General features: G+C 43.2%; 1 protein-coding gene across 1 annotated transcript in view; it reads right to left on the bottom strand.

The window, feature by feature from the left end:
• Nucleotides 1–7,380, bottom strand: part of LOC109888372 (vacuolar protein sorting-associated protein 13B-like) — a 300,473-nt gene that overhangs the window by 81,709 nt on the left and 211,384 nt on the right.

The following is a 7,380-nucleotide window of genomic DNA, read 5'->3' on the forward strand; positions in this document are numbered from 1 at the left end:
TGGTGGGGCCAGCATCTATCTGTTCTCTCTATGGTGGGGCCAGCATCTATCTGTTCTCTCTATGGTGGGGCCAGCATCTATCTGTTCTCTCTATGGTGGGGCCAGCATTACAGCATTACATCAGCCATATACCCATCTATCTGTTCTCTCTATGGTGGGGCCAGCATCTATCTGTTCTCTCTATGGTGGGGCCAGCATCTATCTGTTCTCTCTATGGTGGGGCCAGCATTACAGCATTACAGCAGCCATATACCCATCTATCTCATCTACTACATCACACATGCCTACCAACACGCACATCCACACACACACACACACACACACACACACACACACACACACACACACACACACACACACACACACACACACACACACACACACACACACACACACAGCGTCCTTGCCTGCCTCTAACCTTCCAGGGATGAAGTGCGTAATGAACGGCGCTGGCTCGCTGTGCAGGTGTTGAGGTATTTATAGTGTAGTGGTGTTGCAGTTACTCTGCCAACGAAACAAGTGTGTTAACAGAATTATAACGGGTTTTAAAAACCCCAAGGCTAAAAATAATGGAGATTTTCAGTTATTTGTTGTGTTTATGAGGTAACAGACAGACGTGTCGTCCTGCTACTGACCAGACAGGATGTGAGACGACCCAGAGAATCAGGTCAGACACTAAACCCACTGGGTCACATCTCAGCGCTTACAGCCAACACCTTGAAACCAGCCAGGACGTGAGACGAACCAGAGAATCAGGTCAGACACTAAACCCACTGGGTCACATCTCAGCGCTTACAGCCAACACCTTGAAACCAGCCAGGACGTGAGACGAACCAGAGAATCAGGTCAGACACTAAACCCACTGGGTCACATCTCACCAACGTACAGCATTTACAACCAACACCTTGAAACCAGCCAGGACGTGTGACGACCCAGAGAGTCAGGTCAGACACTAAACCCACTGGGTCACATCTCAGCGCTTACAGCCAACACCTTGAAACCAGCCAGGATGTGAGACGACCCAGAGAATCAGGTCAGACTGGAATTACCAGGATACAGTACTATAAACACTATACAACAGGAGGAATTACCAGGATACAGTACTATAAACACTATACAGCAGGAGGAATTACCAGGATATATAAACACTATACAGCAGGAGGAATTACCAGGATATATAAACACTATACAGCAGGAGGAATTACCAGGATATAGTACTATAAACACTATACAGCAGGAGGAATTACCAGGATATATAAACACTATACAGCAGGAGGAATTACCAGGATATAGTACTATAAACACTATACAGCAGGAGGAATTACCAGGATATAGTACTATAAACACTATACAGCAGGAGGAATTACCAGGATATAGTACTATAAACACTATACAACAGGAGGAATTACCAGGATATATAAACACTATACAGCAGGAGGAATTACCAGGATATATAAACACTATACAGCAGGAGGAATTACCAGGATACAGTACTATAAACACACTATACAGCAGGAGGAATTACCAGGATATAGTACTATAAACACACTATACAGCAGGAGGAAGTACCAGGATATATAAACACTATACAGCAGGAGGAATTACCAGGATATAGTACTATAAACACTATACCGCAGGAGGAATTACCAGGATATATAAACACTATACAGCAGGAGGAATTACCAGGATATAGTACTATAAACACTATACAACAGGAGGAATTACCAGGATATAGTACTATAAACACTATAGAGCAGGAGGAATTACCAGGATATAGTACTATAAACACTATACAACAGGAGGAATTACCAGGATATAGTACTATAAACACAATACAGCAGGAGGAATTACCAGGATATAGTACAATAAACACTATACAACAGGAGGAATTACCATGATATAGTACTATAAACACTATACAGCAGGAGGAATTACCAGGATATAGTACTATAAACACTATAGAGCAGGAGGAATTACCAGGATATAGTACTATAAACACTATACAGCAGGAGGAATTACCAGGATATAGTGCTATAAACACTATACAGCAGGAGGAATTACCAGGATACAGTACTATAAACACTATACAGCAGGAGGAATTACCAGGATATAGTACTATAAACACTATACAGCAGGAGGAATTACCAAGATATAGGTGCTATAAACACTACAGAGCAGGAGGAATTACCAGGATACAGTACTATAAACACACTATACAGCAGGAGGAATTACTAGGATATAGTACTATAAACACTATAGAGCAGGAGGAATTACCAGGATATAGTACTATAAACACTATACAGCAGGAGGAATTACCAGGATATATAAACACTATACAGCAGGAGGAATTGCCAGGATATATAAACACTATACAGCAGGAGGAATTACCAGGATACAGTACTATAAACACACTATACAGCAGGAGGAATTACCAGGATACAGTACTATAAACACACTATACAGCAGGAGGAATTACCAGGATACAGTACTATAAACACACTATACAGCAGGAGGAATTACCAGGATATAGTACTATAAACACTATACAGCAGGAGGAATTACCAGGATATATAAACACTATACAGCAGGAGGAATTACCAGGATATAGTACTATAAACACTATACAGCAGGAGGAATTACCAGGATATAGTACTATAAACACTATACAGCAGGAGGAATTACCAGGATATAGTACTATAAACACTATACAACAGGAGGAATTACCAGGATATATAAACACTATACAGCAGGAGGAATTACCAGGATATATAAACACTATACCGCAGGAGGAATTACCAGGATACAGTACTATAAACACACTATACAGCAGGAGGAATTACCAGGATATAGTACTATAAACACACTATACAGCAGGAGGAAGTACCAGGATATATAAACACTATACAGCAGGAGGAATTACCAGGATATAGTACTATAAACACTATACCGCAGGAGGAATTACCAGGATATATAAACACTATACAGCAGGAGGAATTACCAGGATATAGTACTATAAACACTATACAACAGGAGGAATTACCAGGATATAGTACTATAAACACTATAGAGCAGGAGGAATTACCAGGATATAGTACTATAAACACTATACAACAGGAGGAATTACCAGGATATAGTACTATAAACACAATACAGCAGGAGGAATTACCAGGATATAGTACAATAAACACTATACAACAGGAGGAATTACCATGATATAGTACTATAAACACTATACAGCAGGAGGAATTACCAGGATATAGTACTATAAACACTATAGAGCAGGAGGAATTACCAGGATATAGTACTATAAACACTATACAGCAGGAGGAATTACCAGGATATAGTGCTATAAACACTATACAGCAGGAGGAATTACCAGGATACAGTACTATAAACACTATACAGCAGGAGGAATTACCAGGATATAGTACTATAAACACTATACAGCAGGAGGAATTACCAAGATATAGGTGCTATAAACACTACAGAGCAGGAGGAATTACCAGGGATACAGTACTATAAACACACTATACAGCAGGAGGAATTACTAGGATATAGTACTATAAACACTATAGAGCAGGAGGAATTACCAGGATATAGTACTATAAACACTATACAGCAGGAGGAATTACCAGGATATATAAACACTATACAGCAGGAGGAATTGCCAGGATATATAAACACTATACAGCAGGAGGAATTACCAGGATACAGTACTATAACACACTATACAGCAGGAGGAATTACCAGGATACAGTACTATAAACACACTATACAGCAGGAGGAATTACCAGGATACAGTACTATAAACACACTATACAGCAGGAGGAATTACCAGGATATAGTACTATAAACACTATACAGCAGGAGGAATTACCAGGATATATAAACACTATACAGCAGGAGGAATTACCAGGATATAGTGTAGTAGAGTGTTATGTGATGTAGGAGTGTGTGTGTGTCGGCAGTAGGAGTGTGTGTGTAGTAGAGTGTTATGTGATGTAGGAGTGTGTGTGTGTCGGCAGTAGGAGTGTGTGTGTAGTAGAGTGTTATGTGATGAGGAGTGTGTGTGTAGTAGAGTGTTATGTGATGAGGAGTGTGTGTGTAGCAGGACTGTTATGTGATGTAGGAGTGTGTGTGTGTCGGCAGTAGGAGTGTGTGTGTAGTAGAGTGTTATGTGATGTAGGAGTGTGTGTGTAGTAGAGTGTTATGTGATGGAGGAGTGTGTGTGTAGCAGGACTGTTATGTGATGTAGGAGTGTGTGTGTAGCAGGACTGTTATGTGATGTAGGAGTGTGTGTGTGTCGGCAGTAGGAGTGTGTGTGTAGTAGAGTGTTATGTGATGAGGAGTGTGTGTGTAGTAGAGTGTTATGTGATGTAGGAGTGTGTGTGTAGCAGGACTGTTATGTGATGTAGGAGTGTGTGTGTGTCGGCAGTAGGAGTGTGTGTGTAGTAGGACTGTTATGTGATGTAGGAGTGTGTGTGTAGCAGGAGTGTGTGTGTGTGTGTGTAGTAGAGTGTTATGTGATGTAGGAGTGTGTGTGTGTAGCAGGAGTGTGTGTGTGTGTGTGTAGTAGAGTGTTATGTGATGTAGGAGTGTGTGTGTAGTAGAGTGTTATGTGATGTAGGAGTGTGTGTGTGTCGGCAGTAGGAGTGTGTGTGTGTGTGTGTGTAGTAGAGTGTTATGTGATGTAGGAGTGTGTGTGTGTAGCAGGAGTGTGTGTGTGTGTGTGTAGTAGAGTGTTATGTGATGTAGGAGTGTGTGTGTAGTAGAGTGTTATGTGATGAGGAGTGTGTGTGTAGTAGAGTGTTATGTGATGTAGGAGTGTGTGTGTGTGTGTCGGCAGTAGGAGTGTGTGTAGTAGTAGGAGTGCGTGTGTAGTAGAGTGTTATGTGATGAGGAGTGTGTGTGTAGTAGAGTGTTATGTGATGAGGAGTGTGTGTGTAGTAGAGTGTTATGTGATGTAGGAGTGTGTGTGTAGCAGGAGTGTGTGTGTGTGTGTGTGTAGTAGAGTGTTATGTGATGTAGGAGTGTGTGTGTAGTAGAGTGTTATGTGATGTAGGAGTGTGTGTGTAGCAGGGGGGGGGACTGATCTACTGGGTTACTACAGCTGATGGAGGGGGGGGGGACTGATCTACTGGGTTACTACAGCTGATGGAGGGGGGGGACTGATCTACTGGGTTACTACAGCTGATGGAGGGGGGGGGACTGATCTACTGGTTACTACAGCCGATGGAGGGGGGCGGGACTGATCTACTGGGTTACTACAGCTGATGGGGGGGGGGGGGGACTGATCTACTGGGTTCACTACAGCTGATGGAGGGGGGGGGACTGATCTACTGGGTTACTACAGCTGATGGAGGGGGGGGGACTGATTCTAACTCGGGTACTACAGCTGATGGAGGAGGGGGGGGACTGATCTACTGGGTTACTACAGCTGATGGAGGGGGGGGGGACTGATCTACTGGGTTACTACAGCTGATGGATGGGCCACCACTCCCTGGGGGGGGGGGGGGGGGGGGGCGGGGGGGCGGGGGGGGGGGGGGGTTGTAGTGTGTCTGTGGTTGTGTATTGTGTTTGTGTGTGTGTGTTGTTTAAGTGTGTGTGTGTTTAAGTGTGTGTCTGTGAGTGTGTGTGTGTGTTTGTGTAAGTGTGCTTGTGTAAGTGTGTGTGTTTAAGTGTGTGTGTGTGTTTGAGTGTTTAAGTGTGTGTAAGTGTGTGTGTGTGTTTAAGTGTGTGTGTAAGTGTGTGTGTAAGTGTGTGTGTGTGTTCCAAGCTGAAATCCTATTCCTAGTTGATTAGGATCTGAAAGAGAGGACTGTGGCAGGACAGCAACAAGAACTGGGCTGATATTCATTACCTCCTGATTCTACACACTCTGTTCTCATTACCTGGAGTATGAGGTCACTACAGAACACACACACACACACACAACACACACAACACACACAACACACACTGCCCCCCTATATCTATCTAATCCTCTCAGAGGTAATGATTACCATGACAGTATAGATATCTAATCCTCTCTCCTCTCAGAGGTAATGATTACCGTGACAGTATAGATATCTAATCCTCTCAGAGGTAATGATTACCATGACAGTATAGATATCTGATCCTCTCAGAGGTAATGATTACCATGACAGTATAGATATCTAATCCTCTCAGAGGTAATGATTACCATGACAGTATAGATATCTAATCCTCTCAGAGGTAATGATTACCATGACAGTATAGATATCTAATCCTCTCAGAGGTAATGATTACCATGACAGTATAGATATCTAATCCTCTCAGAGGTAATGATTACCATGACAGTATAGATATCTAATCCTCTCAGAGGTAATGATTACCATGACAGTATAGATATCTAATCCTCTCAGAGGTAATGATTACCATGACAGTATAGATATCTAATCCTCTCAGGTAATGATTACCATGACAGTATAGATATCTAATCCTCTCTCCTATCAGAGGTAATGATTACCATGACAGTATAGATATCTAATCCTCTCTCCTATCAGAGGTGTATTCTCAGTTGATGTTTATTTAGTCTGAACCAGTAGTTCTGGAGTCGACATGGCCGTGTTTTAACTTCCTCTTCTGTCGTTTAACAAGCCGGTTTCCTGGCGAAGCCTCACGCTCATCTTGTCTATCTAGTATCCCAAATCACCATCGCCCTGGAGAAACCAGCCTCGTTAAAGACTCCAACCCAGGAAGGAATGTTTCCAAAACATGACAGAACCCCAATCAGAACTGCATATCTGAACGGTGACGTCAGGTGATTCCCAGATTCAGAACATGTCAACAACGCGCCAGCAGGGTGTGTGTGGGTCGGTGTGTGTGTGTGGGTCGGTGTGGGTGTGTGTGGGTCGGTGTGTGTGTGTGTGTGTGTGTGTGGGTGTGTGGTGTGGGTCGGTGTGTGTGTGGGTGTGTGTCGGTGTGTGTGTGTGGGTCGGTGGGTGTGTGGGTCGGTGTTTGTGTGTGTGGGTCGGTGTTTGTGTGTGTGGGTCGGTGTGTGTGTGTGTGTGTGTGTGTGTGTGGGTGAGGTAAGAGCACAGATTAAGTGTGATTGATGGTTAATAATGACTTCCTGACTCACTGTAGTAATTATGGCCTTTTCTCAGAAAGCACTTTCTCACACTGCTCAGGACAGCACTGCCAGCGCTCACAGAACATGTGTATGTGTATGTTTGAGAACATGTGTTCCCAAACTGATTTCAGATCACCATGTAGCCCACCCGTCAGCTCAACCCCGAAAACCACCAAGGGTTAAACATAATCAATCTTCTTTAACCATACTGTCAGGGTAGTAAGAGGTACAGAGGCAGGGCCTGGATAGCAGGCTGAGAGAGAGAGAGAGAGAGAGAGAGGGAGACA

This window comes from Oncorhynchus kisutch, unplaced genomic scaffold, assembly GCF_002021735.2.
Source record: "Oncorhynchus kisutch isolate 150728-3 unplaced genomic scaffold, Okis_V2 Okis02a-Okis13b_hom, whole genome shotgun sequence".
Classification (NCBI taxonomy): Eukaryota; Metazoa; Chordata; class Actinopteri; order Salmoniformes; family Salmonidae; genus Oncorhynchus; species Oncorhynchus kisutch.